Genomic DNA, 19,638 nt, shown 5'->3' with positions numbered 1-19,638 from the left:
TGTTTTTATAGCAGCCCACAGTTACAAGACTTTAGAATATTAAAGAAACTATAAACTATGAAGGAGACACTGGACTTTCAAAATATTTGAATATTTGAAGACAGTGAGACTTTTGGAAATCGGAATGCATTTTATATTGAGATAGTGATATTCTTATGAGATATTGGGGAAAAATAAAGGAAAGTTTGTGGTTTAATAGTGGTCTGATTGTGTGTCAAGTTGACAAGGAGTCAATTATTTGGCTAGTTTTATTTCAGTGGGGCAGAAGCTAAAGTCATTTGGGAAGAGGAATTCTCAGTGAACAAAATGCCATGATAAGATTCGCTTGTATAGGGGGAGCTCATGGACCCCAGACTGATAGCTGGGAAACCAGCATAGGACAGACCCAGAGCCCGTGAATGTGGGTGTCAGTTGGGAGGCCTGGGCAGTCTCTGGTAGTGGATCAGTATTTATCCCTAGTACACGAATGGACTTCGGGAGCCCATTCCACACAGAAGGATACTCCCTCAGGCTAGACACAGGGAGGAAGGTCTAGGCCCTGCTCCAAATGGTAAGACAGACTTTAATGATCCCTCATGGAAGGCCTCATCCTCCCTGGGGAAGCAGAAAGGGCATGGTTTAGGTAGGGTGTTGGGGTTGCAGGGGAGGAGAGGAGAGAGGGGGAACTGGGATTGACATGCAAAACAAGCTTGTAAAAACAGCTACTGGATGAAGACTCTAAGATGGAACATAAGGTAGTCATCAATATCATTTTCATAGAAGAGCATTTAAAGTAGCTTCTGGATGTATGGAGGCCCTAGTTACTAGAGGAAGTGCCACCACTGAACTGGTGACCTCTCATGGTATGAGAACATATACTAAACAAACTACAAGGAAACATCAGTAAGCAGAATTTCTTGTAGCTTATACTTCACTTCCTGACTTGAGGTTCTTGCCTTGAATTCTTGCTCTGACTTCTCTCACTGGTATTCCTAAGAATAGGATGAAGAATGCTTTCCTCCCCAAGAAACTTTTGATCATGGTCTTTATCACAGCAATAGAAATTCTAACTAAGACACACCATTAGTAAAGAGAAAGATTTCTTCCCTTTTTAACTTTCCTAAGACACTTATAATAGTATAATTTGTGGGTCAGGTATGCTTTCAAGGACTTTACAGATCATTTAATTTTCACAATAATCCCCTGAGATATAGATTATTCTATCCATTTTAGAGATGGAAACTAAGTAAGGCACAGAGGATTGTTAGGCAGACTTAACATAGTACACAATTAAGATCCAAACTCAGACATGAATAATAAGAGTCACCACATGAAGTTAGAAGCAGCTAATATTTATTGAGAGCTTGCTGTGTGTCACATTTGTACTAAGTGGTTCCCCTTCCTTGTTATTTTATTTAATGTAAATTATATCAATACCATGAACTAATTTTAGCCACTTTACAAGTGAACAAACATGACATAAGATGTAAACTAATTTGCCCAAAAGCACATAGTAAATTGTAAAATCAAGACTCCATTTCTAGTTGCTGGTTTCAGTACCTATATTCCTAGTTAAATAGTGTACAGAAATACATAACACTGCAAAATGACCAGACATCAAGGAAATAGTGCCAAGTTTTCAACCAGAAAATAAACATACTCTCTGTGTAAATCTCCCCGCCATTTTCCCAAACATTAGTGAAAATGCTGATGATGTTTAGTTCTCTGACTTGCACCCTGGCTCCAGGCTCCTCTCTCCAATGACATGTTTTCCCAAGCATGCCATCTTCAAGCTGCTTCTCTCCAGGGGAGTTAAGAAAGAAGTATTTGGATTAACCCAGTGGGACGTGTGCAGTTTTGCTACCTATGGGCTGTTGGAAGCAGACGCAACAAGAACTCACAGCCACATCCGGCCAGCTCCCTCCTGCAGCCAGGCCTCTCTGCCCTGTCTACTGAGTTCAAGGAAGACTGTTCTCTGGAGATTGTGGTTAATCTGTTATCCTAGCCCTGGGGGATAAGAATCTGGGCCAACACATGGAACAACAAAATAACAGAAGTCAGCAATACGAACAATAAAAGCACACTGCAAAGAGGTGTCCCTTTACAAAACTGGTTTACATGTGCATTGTCTCATTTGGTGACTACCCATGGGCATTCTGAGAAACTAAACTGGTTCAAAGTAGTCTGTGGGACTTTCTTGAGTTTTTATGTTTACCTTCAGTCTCCTCATTCTTAGGCATTACATTCCTCTAATGACCTGAAATTGGTATTTGAACTTTTACTGTTTGCTTCAAAAGAAATGGATACTTTATCCAAAGATAATAATTCTTCCTGAGCTTTTAAAAGGCAGAATTTTCATCATCTTAGAAATATATTAGCACTTTGCCTTAAATTGGGACAAAATGCACAAGCCTCTGCATACACACAGAGACACATATGCATATGTATCTCTTTCTTTGAGCACACATATTCACGTAAGGGTGTTTGTCCATATGTGTGTATATGTCTGTGTTTGTATGCACATATAGATAGATGATAGATAGATAGATAGATAGATAGATAGATAGATAGATAGATAGATAGATACACAGACAGATATATACTGGCTATTGGCATCTTCTAAAATTTATATATTGAAAACCCTTTGGAGATAATGGGGTTTGGATGAGCTCACTAATGTGGAGATCTTGTCGTGAGATAGGTAGTTACTCATTAAGAAGAGACATCAAACAACTTACACACATCCCATAAAATCACAAAAAAGTTTTTTCACACAATGACATGGCAGCCATTGTTAAGCTGAGGAAAATGCTCTTACCATACGCAAATGATGCTAGCATACTGGGTTTCCAGACTCTGGAACTATGAGAAAGTTTCGAAGTCACACACTCTGTGGTATTTGATTGTGGCAACTCAAGTGGGGTAAAAAAAGGCTAATGTATGTAGATAGACATATAATAAAGAGCAGACAGAAATAGGTATTGGAGCTGAAGAGATACTTCAGTGGTCAAGAGTTACTGCTGCTCTCTCAGAGGACTAGGGTTTGGTTGTTAGCCCATAAGGTAGGCTGCTCAAAAACTGCTTGTAATGAATCCAGGGGGAGCTGATGTTCTTCTCTGATCTTAGTGGGTATCTACACAGAGATAGTGCGTGCACACACACACACACACACACACACACACACACACACACACACACACACAAGCATATAAACAAACAAATATATATATACATATTTATTTATTGATTGATTGATATTGACATAGTTATGTCTAGATATAAACATATGTACTCTAAAGTGAAAAGAAAACTTGGCATTGCATAAATAATAAAATAATTAAGAGGCTCAAATCAAACAAGATCTAATACCTGAAGACATTTTTTATAAACAAAACAAAAAGGTTCTACGTAAAAAATTTTTTCCAGGGGTAGGTCTGATTCTGTGGAAACCTCAGATGTAAGCTAAACAGAGGCCAAAGAGAAAGAAATTACCCAAGCAGCCATCAATAATGGCTATAAAATTATGTCACAGCTGAATGAAAGAGCAAATAATTTTTTCTGGGAACTTCCATATGAAACTGTGTGCGGTAGCATGTAAGCAACAGGAGGCAGGGGGGAGGGTGTAAGGATGGGGGAGGGGGAGGACAGCCTCTGTGTGCTTGTGGTAAAATAGAAAAGAGATCCAAGCTTGCTTTTGACAACGGGGCCTTTTGTGCCCCTGATCATGGTAGCTCTGACAGTGGAGTGCATAGCTGGTATGGGAGAGCAAAACCCAAATGCTTCAGATTTAGAGAGCTTTGTCTCAATCAATTAAGCCCCCTGGTGAGATAAATGACTCAGATGAGAGGCATCAGTGCCTTCTGGAACAATTAGTGTCAGTAAAGATGGGGAACAAGTCTCCATGCGCAGCACCAGGAAAAATATTTCTACAAAGCCTTAGAAAATAATGAAAAGAAAATTTGCGAAGAACAAAACATGGATTTCATTCAAAGAATTTTGATTTTGTCATTCTAGTGCTGAAGCGGCGAGTTCAGATAAATGCTGTTAGCTCTTCCAAAGCTTTTTAAAAAATTAGTCAGCAAGAAAAGTGATTGCCCAAGCCAAGAAAGGTTAGAAAACTTTAACAGAGGCAGTTTGAATTTTTAAATTTATGAACGATTCCCTCATGTTATAGTTGAGGGGTATTTTTTTACATTTTATTTTAAATATTAATAACAAAATATCAATTCTGTTTCTAGATTTTCAAGACAAATGTAGCTTATTGAATCTGAGTACACTGAGAGTTGTGGATCTTTAAGATGGCTAAAGAAGACTAGTTTGCCTGAGAAAATCTCCAATTTCCTGCAGAATCATCATTGCTATTGAGGGGGGAAAATGCACGATGGGATGATAGTTCACACTAGTGTTACCCAATGGCTGACTGGTGTATTTAATGCCAGTCTGTGTACTAAATGTCTCTGTCTGATAAACAGGCCCAGATTTCACCTACCTAGCAAGCAATTGTTCCAGATCTCTATTGCTATTGCTATTTTCTATTGAATCAAAATAATAAGTAGTAAAGACAGGCAGCTTTTCTGAACTTTTCCAATTTAAGGTTGGTTTGTACTATTATTTCGAGGCATTTAACCTTGGAATCCCTGGGGAACTTCCTCCTGAATGGACTTTTTATCAAGTTGGATGGAAAATGATGGATCAGTGCTAAGCTGGAAGATGTTTTCAGTGACATGTATGTAGTACTAACTATGTAGCAGCCATTGCTCCAAATGTTCTGCATTCTAGGTTCCCAGTACATTGCTGAGATTATAAAACCAAACAACTTTTGAAAATCAATGTTTTTGTAACTAAATGGACAAAAAAAATTAACCAAGTTCATTTGACAGCAAAATCTGAAATATTTTTTAGTTGTAAAAAAGGAAGTGCTGTTTGATTAATTCCCTAGATCCCACTGGAGTTTTGTGTAATCGATCGTACATTACATAAATACAAATTGCTGCATATGGTATGCCATATGGTAATTTATATAACAAATATAGGTTGTCTGCCTCCTATGAGGGCCCTGTACATACAAGGCAAGCATTCTACTGAGCTACATTCCCTAATCCCATGACTTTTCTAATATCAAAATTCCCTATTCAAAATGGAGCTGGTTCAATATATTTTAAGTAAAGGAGTCGTTTTCTTTAAATCTCATAAAAATCATTGAAATAAATGTGTTCAGTATTTTTAGGACAAGAAATTGAGATACTAAATCAAATAAATCTTCTCTTTATTATATAGAAATGAGGAAGAAAGAAAGTTAGGAAACACACACACATACACACACCTCCTGATAGGAAAATAACATCTAGTCCAAGTGATTTATTCAAACAAAATCATACCCAATATGGACAACTTGTTGCAAAGTATAAAACGAATTGGAAAGCCCAATAGGGACCAAAGGGACCAATAAGGCAACTCAGAAATGAGCAAGTCAGAAAGTGACCAGCACCCCAAGGGCTGCAATGAGAAAATTTTCTTCTCAAAGGCTGAAAAGCAAGTTGTTGACCCTGTGGGCTGGGGTGTTGTTCTATAAAGGCAGACTCTCTGCCCTGCATATCAGTGTTCTAGGCAAGTTAAATGAGAAGAAATATCCTAGATTATCCACTTCCCAGTTTCTCCAACTCAGCTTTAGTACCGACATTTGGCAGACCTGACTATAGGTTACTTGCCAATGAGGTCCTCAAAGTCTATCTTTGTGTTTCTATGACACAGAGCACAGAGAAGGAACAAAATTACTGATACTGAAGGTCAAATTCTCAAATGAAAATCAACTAAGGCTGACAAGAAAATATGTGCGATAACAGGTTAAGAATCATAATGAAATGATTTGACAGGTAGTGACAAGGCAAACCCTAACAAAATAACTCTTCCTCGTCTAGTTATTAAACAGTTGTTTGTGGATTCTAGATGCTGTGCATAACCAGAGAAGAGCGAAACACCTCAGAAAAAATAAAACTGCTTTAGTTAGGAAAAGAAACAGGCAAAAAGAACTAAGTCTTTTGTAAGAAAACCCAAATCCAAGCAACATAAGTGAAGTGTATTGAGCCAAACATGAAGAATCAAACATTCAATTAACAGAAAGAAAACTTCCTTCCTGTGGGCAGGAAAAGGACTCAAGGAAATTTGATTGAACTTTGTGAGGAGCTTATGGGAGAAAAGTATTAAAACTTGGTGACTGGGGATGGAGAGATGGTGAGTGGGGTGGAGAGATGGCACGGCAGTTAAGAGCATATACTGCTTTCACAGGGGACCCAAGCTTGAGTCCTAGAACCCATGTCCTGCAGCTCACAACTATCTCTGACTCCAGCTCTGGATAGTTCAACACTCCCTTCTGGCCTCCACAGGTATCTTTACTCATTTGCACATACACAAACACGTGCATATATATATTTAATTTTAACTAAAAAATTGATATTCTAAAATTCACTGGACAAATCAACTGTATTTTAAGTATATCCTTCTCTTTATAAAAGATATAAACCAACTCAATATGTACAGAAAAGTGATGGATCTGCAAAGATACTCAAAACCATGTCCTGTGAGCAACAATCAAAATTTCCGAAATTCAACTAAGAAGTAGAAGGCTGGAGGACATGGAAACACACTTCTCAAATAATTAGAGAATCCTGTAAGTAGTATCAGCTATTGCTCAGCCATCTGCCCCTTCCTCAGCCCTGCATCTCAAGAACCCTTAGAATAGCCATGCTTCATCTCACAAAATGTTACAAATGTGGTGTTAGCACCAGTAGGAATCCAAGTCCTAACCCCGCCCCCACTAATGCCAGCACCTGGTAGAAAAGTGTGTCAGATCCACTGAATGACCTAGGTTACATTTGGTTAGGAAAAAAAAAAAAACAGTAATAGAAACAAAGGTAAAAAGGAAGCCATCTCAAAATACTGAGATAGCAAGGTTGTTGATACACAGAGAATATTCAACAGCAGAAAAAAGAAACAGCCCACTTCAGAAGACAGCTGAGGTCCTGCAAGAGAAAGGGAGGAAGAGAGAACTGAGGAGACAGGAGGGAAAATAAGAGAGGGAGAGTGAGAAGGAGGGCTTGGGAGGGGAAGAGACAGAGTTCCAAGCCTTGGTGTGGTGCCAATGCCCCATCATCCCTGCCACTACATCCCCTGGTTGTGGGTGGGAAAGTCCAGATCTTTGGGGTCTTGTGACAGATTTCATAATCAAAGTGAAGTATAGACTTCTAAACAACAATTTTGTGTTTGGGTTTGCATTTGGTTGTTGTCCAGTTCTTTGCCATCTTGGATTTCTTTTTCTTCAAATAGGAAAAGACAAACCCAACTGTGGTTTCTCAGTCCAGAAAATAATGTTATAAGTGTTTGAGGTTTGGAGAAAAGAAGCAGGTCACTGTGGCACCAATTCTTTTCAATTAATTTTTAAATTCATGTTTATTTTTCAGCAAGTTCAGCTCATGTGATTTTGATTTATTTACACTTAACTCCCAAACATGTGCAGTTAGCAATTTGATGACTCTGCACCTTCTAATTAGTCTGTCTCAGTACCAGAAATTCATGTGTTGCCAACACCACCAAACTCTAATCCAGCTGACTCAAATTTGGATACAAATTGAAGAAGCCATAAAATTCAAAACCATTCTAAACTTGGCGATAAAAGTGCTCTTGTTCTCAAACAGTTACAGACAAAGCCAGCTCCAACTTTTAAGTTTTTGAAACTTTTTATGCGAACATGTGTTGCACAGATAAAAAGCAGTGCGTGGGACAGCCAGCTCTCTTGTTGGTCTGCTACCATGAGTTCCAGAACTTGTGATTGCAGAAAGTTCTGCTCCACATCCAAGTTTATGTCTGCATCCCCAAAGAAACCCAGAGACCCGGTAAAGAGAGCCAGTCAGCCCAATCGTTAGGCGGCATGTAAACCAAACTGAACCACTCATAGTAGCTCGGATGCTTGTCAGCTACAGAATTTGATAGTGTTGAGTGTGGTGGGAACTTTGGAAATCATCTTGGCCAATCCTTCACTCTACTAATGTGTTTTAAATGGTGTTTTGACAATCTATGTACATAACCTTTAAAATTCAGATGACATGGGTCCAGGCATGAGTTTAATTATAAAACCCTAGGCACATATGGAGCAGAGAGGAAAATTTTCTAGGGAAACCTAGAGAATTATGTTTTATGGATGGTTTTTCTCTACTTATTCTTAAGCCCCATGTCGTAAAAATGGATTTCCCTCTTCAAATATGCTAGAGTGATACCACTACTGAGGTATATAAAATGTACATTCATTTTTCATTACTGTATAAAATGTATATTTCATATATAATTTACATTGATAAAAATTCTAAACTTTTTTCAATATATTTATTCACATGCCAATGTTATGCAAGCCAGCATTTCATAAATCATATATTCAAAACAAATACCAAAAATATATGACTTACATAATTAAATACTTATGTATTAAATTTATGTATGGGCATAATCTTTCTAGTTCAAAAATACATATTTGTGCTAGAGCTCATGAATTCAATGGCGATTAGAGAGACCATAAGTATTAAACACAAGTCCTGTTCCTACTGAAATCACTTGGTAAAAGTCTGGTCTGGTTACTCTGAGTACCTTGCTAAAACTCAGACCAACATGGATCACCCCATTATCTTTATTTCTCTCAGAAGTCTCTCATTAGTCTACCGTGAATTTTAGCCTCATTACAGCTCTACTAGTTAATGAGATAGAAGACAGACAGAAATTCAACTTGGACAGCTGTTTTCTACGCCACCAACTCTGCTGCATTATTTATAGTATTAATCATCTCTCTGAGATGCCCAGTTTGTCCTTGATGCATTAGGGAGAGGAAGTATATATCTCAAAGATGCAGTAGTTCTGTAACTTTGATTGTATTTTCTAGGTAAAAATTCCCTTCTTTAGAAAATCCCCTTTGTCTCCTAAAATCACTTGTGTTTTCCCTTCACCCTCAGAGCTGACTCGGGTCTCATTTGCATCAGAGACCTTCTCCTAAGTCCTCTGTTTATTTTCCTGACCTTGAAGCTCTGAAGTGCATGCTCTCAACTACACTTTTTAGCTCCCTCATTGTGCATAACACAATATTATTTAAATGGCTTCATATATGCTCTTTCTTTCTAAGCACATTAAGATTTCTAAGAATACCTATGCTTTATGTTATTTTCTATTCTATCAGTGAAGAATAGTGTACAGAACCTGACCTATGTGTCAAGACACACACAAGCCACGAGATGGATAAATATTATACATCATTCTACTTTACAAATAGCAGTATTTCTACTAATTAAAGCAAATATATTTTTCTTTAAAATATTATTTTAATTTATAATTTATAAAAACATTTGCCTATAGTAAAAACTTGTCTATAACATTCCTTCTAATGATAGTTTAGTGAATAAACATTAATGGTGACTATCTCTTTTTCCAGGGGGCTCATATTTTCATGAGAGAAAAGTATGTCTGTCAATGAATATGTCATCAAAAAGAGAGAGAAACTCCACCATACCAATGACCCAGAAGGAAGAATAACTGCAAAAGGTCATCGAATCAAATACCACAATCCACTGTTGTTTAAAATTAGAACCTACTTTTCATTTGTCCTTACTATATAAAGGCAAGATGCTTTTAAAATAAGATTCATATGTATACTGGAGCTCACTGAAAATAGTAGAAAAAAAGAAAAGGGGAAAAGCAGAATGAGTATTACATTTGGAGCACGTGAATTTGAAAAATTATGCCATGTGGAATTACTATACACAAGTATAGTTAGTTATTTGTTCAAAATCAATGCCATTCTCACCTGAAGCATCTGTTTGTTTTCATATTATTTAGTATAGCTTTTTTTTTTTCATGCCTGTGTAATTCTTTGTGCATATGCCTAGGGACTGGCATAGGATCAGCTGGGTTTTATTCAGACACATCATGTGGTAAAACTTAGTGTAAGATAAAAATACTGTCTTGACTTATTTTACAATCACAATGTTGCATGACAGTGTGTCAAGCTCTCATTGTAGATAAGCATACATCAAATGTGTGTCTTAAAACTCTTTGAACTTATTGTGAATGCCCTTTCTCAAATCTTCCTTTTACATGTGTTATCTTGTTGATTGAAATAGATATGATAATTAGAATTCATTTTATTCCAGAAACAAGTGGAGCAGAGCTATGATATGACTAGATTTGTAATAAGCTCATCTTACTAGGAGTGGCTAATATCAAAGGAGAAACACTAGACTAGAATACCTGAAAAGCAATCTTCAGTAAACAGTGGCCCAGAAGAAAACATATACATCTTCTCTTGTTGAATTTTCAAAACTAAGGTCTACAATTGAAGTAAAAATTACAGACATGAAGACATAGTAAAGCAAAACATAAAATAGTTTTCAATTCTAAGGTGTCAATAATTATGTCAAATGAGATTGTCTTGCAGTGCTAAGGATAGAACTCCACAAGCACTGCCATGGAGCACATCCCTACCTTAGTATTATTCACATGGGCCAGATAAAAGACAGATGTTAGGAGAATGGATTTTAAAACATGATCAAACTACTTGCTGCCTAAAAGAAGCTTACTGAAATTAGAACACTATGTGAGTGAAATGTAAAGGGTGAAAAGGGAAATAAACTAACAAAGAAGATCAGAGGTAGCTGCATTATCACAGATAAACTAGACTTCAGGATGAAAATGATTAGTCAGTTCAAAGACATGGCAATTCTAACTGTGAGTATGCAATCAACAAAGCTGCAAAATGTGAAACAAAAAACTAGGGAACTGAAGGGGAGTTAGGCAAAAGTAGAAATACCGTGTGACACATCAGCATACTTCACAGACAATTGATAGAGCAAAGCAGAGAGTTAGAAAGGATGTACCACACTTGATCTTAGCCAATACTCAACACCATCAATTTAGAGACTCTAAGTGACACCTGAGCACTCTATTCAATGCCATGTATTTTTCTTAAGTGCTAATGGAATTTAGACATTCCTTGACTTATGATGGGTTGCATTCCAGTAAAATCATTGTAAATTGTGTCTGTTTAACATACCTAATCTAGATGATGTCATAAATTAGCAGCATCATAGACCATAGAGTATTATTGACTGATTGCTTTTATGATTATGTGGCTGATTCTGATCTGTGACTCACTGCTGCTACTCATATTCTAAAAAATATATTATATCATGCAGTGATAGCCTAGAAAAAGACATAAAAAATTCAAAGTATGTATTCACTTTTGAAGCATTGAAAAATCAAGTTATATAATATGTATGTATGTATGTATGTATGTATGTATGTATGTATGTATGTATGTATCCATTGTCAGTATGTATGGCTGGCTCTCTTTGTGTTTGGATTTTACATTCCTAGATTCAAACTCTCAGACTGAGATATTTAGGAAAAATGTTTATTGGTGTCATCCTTTTTCAGGTCGTGTTTTGGCAGCCATATTGATGAGCCTTTATGAAGGTAGTTTTTCTGACATTTCTAGGAGAAACTATCTCGCAGCAAACTTTTTTTTCCTCTGACTTTTACAATCTTTCTGCACCCTTCTGCAATGATACCTAAGCCTTCGGTGCAGTAGTTGTGTTGTAAATTATTGTTGGAACTAGGCTCTACACCTCTGCCTTTTGGTCAGTTGTGGTTTTCTGCAATGGTCTCCATCTGTTGCAAAGAGCATTTTCCTTGATGAGGGTGAGGACTCCACTTAGCTCTGGGTATAAGGAAAATATTTAGAGTGTAGTTAGGGATTGTGCTGGTATAGTAAAGTGGCAGTTTTAAGTTCTCCTCCAAGATCATTACATCTCTAAAAGCAAGTAGTTGGCTAGGTTTCCAGTACCAGGCATAATTTCCCTCTTGTTGACCAGGCTTTAAGTCCAATGAGAGAGCTGCTGGCTACCACCAAGGTATGTGTGCCACTTTTTAATCCGTAAGGTTATTGTGTCATGTTGGTCATTGTTGTGGTTCATAAGCACCATAGCTGGGAAAGATTGTTGGTTGTTTCCCTCATTTAGAAATTTGCATGGTACCTTCTGGTACCAAGAAAGCTATTCCTCAGGGAGGAGGCTTTCAGGCCAGAATCAACTGTTTCAACCCTCAATAAAAAATTGTCTTCAGCCACAATAAACTGCCCCAAGCAAATTTACAACATTTCCCGGGAGCCATCTATAGTCTCAAGTTAGTTTATTCATGTGGAGACCAAAGATTTTTGTCTCAATTAAAACAAATTCAGAAGTGCAATCACACCACTTCTACTACTGAGCTACTACTGAGCTAAACCAGGAGTTGACTTATAGCTATGTGACTCTTCACATGCCTGCCTATCCAGTGCTGCCCAACTTTCTTCTTGAGTGCTTCTCTCTAACCATTGCTCAATAAATGTGGTCATGTACACTATTCATTCCAAGTCTAATTCAGGGCACATAAACTGTGCTGTTGAAAGATCAGTGTGGAATTTAGCTGAAAACTACACATGCATTGAATTTTAGCTAAAATAAATTCATGGTTCACAACACTAGCAACACTACCTCATCTTAACTTCTCCAAAGATCCTCAAATCAGTAGGAAATTTTATCTCCATTTCTCACAAGTAAAAAAAAATCAGATCAGAGAGGTGAATTACAAGATCACCTTTTTGGAGACATTAGATCTCAGATTCAAAACTTAACAACCTCAATTGCACCCTGAGTCAGCTAGTTTGAAATTTAGTTTTAATGAAATAATAAAAGTAAAAAATATGGACATCCAATGAGGAGGCCTTGGCACTCCATGGAGACCCTGGTAGTTGATCAGTATTTATCCCTGGCATAAGAAGGGACTTTGGGAGCCCATCCCACATGGAGGGATGCTCTCTCAGCCTGAACACATGGGAAAGGGCCTAGGCCGTGCCCAGGATGAGATGACAGAACTTTGGGGGACCCCCATGGAGGGCCTTACCCTCCCTGAGGAGCAGAGGAATATAAGGTGGGGGTGGCTGGTGGGCGGTTTTGGGGAGGGGAGGGAGAGGGAGAAGGGATTGACATGTGAAGCAAGCTTATTTCTAATTTGAACTAATAAAAAATAATCTCTTGGGAAATATAATATGGACATCAAATAGACAACCCTTCCTTTTCTGTGAGAGTGGCTTTTGATCATGTGACTTTGAACAATTATTTAACATCTAAGAATATCAACTTCCATGACAGCCTGTGTCTATAAACTGGACATGAACACACCTCATGGTAGCATATTTTAAAGGTTAATTGAAATGTGAAGGCAGTATTTCTCAGACTCATGGAAAATTGATAGTGTACAAGATTAAGAGGTTAGTAATGTTTCAATGGTAGAGATTTTGGGCTGTTTTCCTGATTATCCCATCAGAAGTGTCCTTTCCTTTGATATTCCAATTCTCTCCAATTATTAGCTTGTTGTTTATATTGCTCTTAAAATGTATTGTTTCAAAACATTTTTTGGCAGTTGCTTTCAGATGGCCTTAATTTGACAATCAGATTGCAATGGCTTTGAAGGCCACACTAGTGCTAGTCAAGTTTATACTTCTTTCAGAGCCTAAACTAGTAGGTGCTACAGAGATAACGCTTCCCAGTGAATAATGTAACTGACTGTTAACCTGTGATGAACTAACAGGTGATATACCTGCCTTCATAAATGGTTCTGTGAAGGACAAACTGCAATTATCACGAGAACAAGTTGCTCTTAAGCACATGGAGGAAGCTGAAGTGCAGAAACAGTGCTAGATTATGGAAATATGGATGTCAGATTTACTGATACCAAGTGGGCAGAGTACAGAGTCGGGGAGAGAGAGCAGAGTGCTCTAACGCTGTTCATTCCTGGGAAACGTGGGAATGAGAAGTCCAGAAAGAGGACTTTCAACAGTGCTGTTTTAAAGCATCCTTCTCTAGTCAAATACAAAGTAAAGGCTTTGCTGAAATGGAGGATGGGGAGGAAAAGCTGCAGTAGGAAATGCGATAGAGAGTCAGCAAAAGAATTGTGAGCAGCAGTAAAATTAGAAAGCATGACTCTGTACAGATCAAGTCAGAATAGTTTTGTGATTTTCAATAGCAATATTCAACAGCCCAGCTGTGTGATGAGAGAAAACGCTAAAAGGATGACCCTGGGTGGGGAAATTTGTTCAGTTGGCTGATTCTTTGTGCATGTTGATGGATTTAAATACATATGACAAAGTGGGAACCAATGAGAAATATTAGCATATTGGATCCTAGGTCTTGCCTTTGAATAGAGAGGTGGAGTAGTAACACTAGTAAGAGCAAAATGTCTAGACACTAAAAGCCCTAGGTTTTAATCCAGCCCTTACTCCAATTAGCAGTATCTTTGGAAACATTGCATAACTCTATAATATAATGTGTATACACAGATACATAATATTAACCCTTAAATTGAGACCAAGTTCATAAAGTGTCTTCTCATAGTGTTCCAAAGTACTGAATAAATATTAAATGTACAATATACATTACAGAACATGGGAAGTAGATCAGAAGTTATGAAACTAGCACTTGCCATGGTCTACAATTCAGCTCAATTTGCCTGTTAAGTTTGTATATTACAAAAAGGCAGAAGCCTTCTCCATATTGGCCAATAATTGCCCCCAAAGTATACCTAGCATATAGTAGGCATACATTTATCCATTTACTAAATAGCTATGATTTTGAGGTATGCTTGTGACCACAAAAATACTTCATTTAAAATTTAACTTCATGTCTCTAGATTACTCTGCAATTTCTCACATTAGTTTAAAAAATGGACAAAATAAAAATAGACCTGGATTTGTGAAGTTAGACGCCTCCTTCCCCCTAGAACAAGATTAACTGCAGCCTTCTTAGCATGGCTAGCCTTCCATCTGTTCAATGGTTTTTCTCTGTTGGTCCTGAAGAAATTTCATCTTCCACTTTCAGATATGACAATGACAGGTTTCGTGTATGTGTGCATGTGTGTGTGTGTGTGTGTGTGTGTGTGTGTGTGTGTGTGTGTGTGAATGCAGATGTTCATATGCCAAGAAATGCATTTGGAGGTGAGATGACAACTTATGAGGCTTCAATCCTTCTACTATAGCTTCTGGGATCAAATTTATGTCATCAGGATTTCATTGCAAGCCCTTGTATGCCAAGCCATCTCTCTGGTCTTATCTACTTTTCAAGTGTGAAAGGTAACATTTTGCACAATTTTTTAAGTATGGATGATGTAAACAAATACAGCCTCATGAGTAAGTTACTTGAGCCATTGACTCGTATAAAAATAAGTATGTTGTTGAATAATCTTATGCACACTTTGAAAAAGTATCACTTAGATTGGTTAATAAAAAGTTAAATGGAGAATAGCTAGGCAGGATTTCCAGACACAGAGGATGGTGGGGAAAAGGGCAGAAACATGAGGCGACATGGAAGAGGCAGGAAACAGGATGGACAGTACATAGATGAGGCAAATGAACGTTAGGTAGAAAACAGATTAATAGAAATGGGTTAATTTAAGTTAGAGGAGCTACTTAGAAACAACCTAAGCTATGAGCCCAGCTTTCATAATTAATAATAAGTCTCTGTGTCATGATTTGGGAACTGGCTGGTGGGACAGAGAAAGACTCACTACCTATATAAATGTATAAATAAACCACCACAGCTTAGGCTCACAGCTCTGCAAATAAAGGTGTTCTCAGGTTAGGATGCCCTTACAGTGTTAAATAAATCAGTCTAGTCTTCTCTGGTGATAGACCAGTCAATGGGGAGTCAATTTGTAAACAGAGAGTAAATACACACTCCTTAAATAATCGACTATACATGCATCAAAATGCTTAACACCAAATGCCAAAGATAAACAACAACAATGCATTGTACAGTAGAGAACCTTGAGAAAAAGTCAAGTCCTTACTGTCTGTAAAACAAAAGATGCCTATTCACAACAGTGCTGTGACGATGTCATCAGGCATTTTTAACTGAAGCTATTTTCTCATCAGGCCTTGTCTTTGTAGTGTTTGTTACTGGTCATACACTAAATCGTATTCTACAGAGCTTCTGAGGACAATTAACTCAGTTATAGCAATAATTACCACAGGAGGATGAGGGCAGTTTCAGCAAAGTAAAGGACTTTCCATATGCTATGTGCAGTTTGAGGGAGAAATAATAAACATCCCCAAATCAGCAGAATAATCATTCAAGCAATCTACTGTGTGCCCTACTTCCTTTGAGGAACTTCAGGAGATGACCAAGAACACGAAATTTTTTAAGAAGAAGGTAAAGGAACAGGAGTAACCTTAGAACACAGAGCAGAATATAATATGGGGACTTCGCAAAATGTACCAGACAACAAAACAAAGAAAGGTGCCTACAATTCCAAATTCACTTGAGTTAGGAGTGGTCTCCTATTTACTAATGCCAGTGGTACCCAAGCATGTTTCCTCCATTATAGTGAAAATAAATGCCATCCAGAGTATATTATGGGCATGAGTAAATGATTAAATGCAAGAAATGTGTGAGGTAAGCAACTTCTTCCAGTAGAGCCTGAATTCCCCCTGGTGGACCTGAAGCTCAACCAGACAATCAGTGTTGATGTTACTAGGCCAACAGGGCTTGAAGTATCTTTTAGCAGATTGACATGAACATCCTGAGTAACCCATAATTGCCATGACGCCTCGTATAAAACTCACCTACGTATCCTAAATTCCCAACATCTTAATCTCTGAACCCACCTGTAGCAGCCATACTCGAGCCACACACATGTTTTTTGTATAGCTGAGACCTCCACTTGCCTAGATTGTGAATATTAACATATTTTAAAAGGATATTTTGAATAATGTGGAATTTGCTTTTGTGGATGAAGCAATGAAGTAATGTAAAAACTAGTTTTAGCTTTGTACCTCATGGATGTCTAATTGCTCTGTTATGTCCTCCTTGTTTTTCCCCAGAAATTGTCACAATAAGTTCCCAGGAGACTCACTTCTGGAAAATTTTTGAAAATGGGATTGATATTGAAAACAAATAAATTTGAATTAATGACTTATTGTACTAATAAAAATCCCAAACTAAATTTATACGCTCTTCTAATCTGTTCCTGGATGCTTAGTTTGCATTTCTAACAATAACCTTATAATTGCTTTTCTGTCAATACTTAGTATCTACCTCTAGAATGCCAAAATAGCTTGCCTGGCTACCTTTTTGCTAACAGGAAGAAATGATTCACTCATGGGCAGGCTTTGATGAAACAGGGCATGTAGTGCGCCTCTTTCAGCCAACACAGCAGCAATGTGTTTTCTGTTTCAATAGAATTTCCACAAATTTGAAACTTATTTGAATGAATAGGTGGTACATAGAGAGAAAGAGAGAGAGAGAGAGAAAGAAAGAAAGGAAGGAAGGAAGGAAGGAAGGAAGGAAGAAGGAAAAGAAAGAAAGAGAGAGAGAGAAAGAGAGAGAGAGAGAAAGAAAGAAAGAAAGAAAGGAAGGGAAGGAAGGAAGGAAGGGAGGGAGGGAGGAGGGAGGAAGGAAGGAAGAAAGAAAGAAAGAAAGAAAGGAGGAAAGAAAGAAAAAAGAAAAGGGGTGGGTTTAGTGAAGCATCTGGAAGTCTTCTTGCCAAATGGTAACTTTCTGGAAGTTTCCTCATTTAGAAGTAATTTCTGGAAAATTTCTTGATTAATACAAATCCGTGAACAAACTTAAAAATGATGGCTTTGTTATTGCTTTGGCACAATATGTTAACAACACTGTGAGTCCTGCCAAAAGTCTGAGAGTTCTTTCATGCGGATTATGGTCTTGTTTACATCTCCAGCTGTACTGAGGCCTTGTCCATGGTGGTAACCTAACAATGTTCCCAGTGGGGGTGCCCATTAGGGGAGGGGAGACTAGCTGGGGTTTAGTTTGTTTAAATTGAGCACGAATGCACAGCGGTGCTCAGATCATAGGGGAATGTGTTGGAAGCATACCCCTTCTAAGATCTGTTTTCATTTATTTAACAGGGATGTTTGCATTGCTCAAAAATTGCAAGGCACAAACTTGCCACACAAAATGCCTTCCAAATGTTTACTGTGGTCTACACAGAAGTGAGTTGAAAACACAAATACGACTAGACTAGAGTAAAATTCCCAGTGAAAAAGTAATAGTTGCCTCAATCATATTTGTTAATTAAAACCCCAAACCATTTTCTGCTGTGCATAATCATGAAATAGGCACAAACTATACATTCCCACATGGGAACACTTATATCTGATAAGAAATACAAAACTCACTGCAGAATATGAATTTAGAATTGTGAGCAATTGGTTTACATTAATAGGACATTCATACAAATAATTTCATGTTGTTAGTTTGCACATATTTATATACAAGGATCTTGTTGAGATTTCATTTTATAAGTTCTAATGGGAAAACAAACTCCAAAACAAAAACATGAAAAACAACACAATTAGTTTCCATTTTTGCTAAATATCTTAACATTTCGTTGTGTATGTTACCATCCAGGAAACCTTTCAAGGGATATGAATGCATCTACACTAACCTTCTGACATTTCTAAATTCTATAAATGAAAATAGCACACTCCAAATAAATTTCTACTCTTTCTGCTTTAATCTTTTCTGGTAAGAGAACATCAGAGGTAGAGTAAGTAAACCTCAGGCTATGGCTGTGCCTGCAGCCTAACTGTGTTAAATAAGCCACCTTGTAGAGTGTTTCCTTTCAGATTCCAACTGAAAGACCAACATGACCCTGCTATGCTAAAAATGCATCAAACTTTAAGTTGATCCATTGGGCATCATCTGAGTGAAAATAAAACACTTCTGGGAAAACTCACTAATAATACTTGTTTGAATTATGTGCTAACCCAATTTTATGAAAGTAATTTTCATCAGAGAAATTTATTTTTAGTTTAATCAAAATGTGGAACTCCAGGTAGTCTCAATAGATCATACCTGTAATCCCAGCACTCAGAGGAGGGGACAGGGAGACCAGGAGTTCAAGGCTAGCCTGGGTCACATGAGACCTCTTGACAACAAATAAACAAGCAAAATGTCAAATTCCAGTGAGGGTTGGTCCAGTGAGAGCCGCACCTGAGGCGTCTTACCCTCCCGTCGCCTCAGATGCAAGACCATTCTCAAAGAGTGTGCATCCAAGAGCTGAAAGTCTGTTACCCAAGATGATGAATGCTGACATGGATGCAGTTGATTCTAAATATCAGGTGGAACTTGAAGAAAAGACTTGACTTATTAATCAGGTGTTGGAACTCCAACACACACTTGAAGATCTTTCTGCAAGAGTAGATGCAGTTAAGGAAGAAAATCTGAAGCCAAAATCAGAAAATCAAGTTCTTGGACAACATATAGAAAACCATGAGGTCTGCTTCTAGTGTTTTTCAAACAACTGATACAAAAAGCAAAAGGAAGTAAAGGGTTCACCTCCCTTTCTTCTGTGGAGTTGCTGCTTTTGTTTTTTCCTCTCAAAGCTTGGATATGATTCAAAGCTTGGATATGATCCTTTGCTTCCTTGAGTATTTATAAAGAGAATGTCAGATCTAGGTAATATTAACGGCTTAACAGGAAACATCCCGGAGTTAATGTTATATGTATTACATTAGTTTCTGCAAATGTAGGGACTTTGCAATTAGAATGACAGATATTTATGAAACTTGAAGAT

General features: G+C 37.6%; 1 pseudogene; it reads left to right on the top strand.

Annotated features, from left to right (window-relative positions):
• Window positions 1-19,141: 19,141 nt before the first annotated feature.
• LOC100754623 lies at window positions 19,142-19,391 on the top strand (annotated as a pseudogene).
• Window positions 19,392-19,638: the final 247 nt, after the last annotated feature.

Source organism: Cricetulus griseus, chromosome 2, assembly GCF_003668045.3.
Source record: "Cricetulus griseus strain 17A/GY chromosome 2, alternate assembly CriGri-PICRH-1.0, whole genome shotgun sequence".
In the NCBI taxonomy this organism is placed as follows: domain Eukaryota; kingdom Metazoa; phylum Chordata; class Mammalia; order Rodentia; family Cricetidae; genus Cricetulus; species Cricetulus griseus.
Note: the sequence above shows the minus strand (reverse complement) of the source record. Positions and strands in the feature narration are given on the sequence as shown.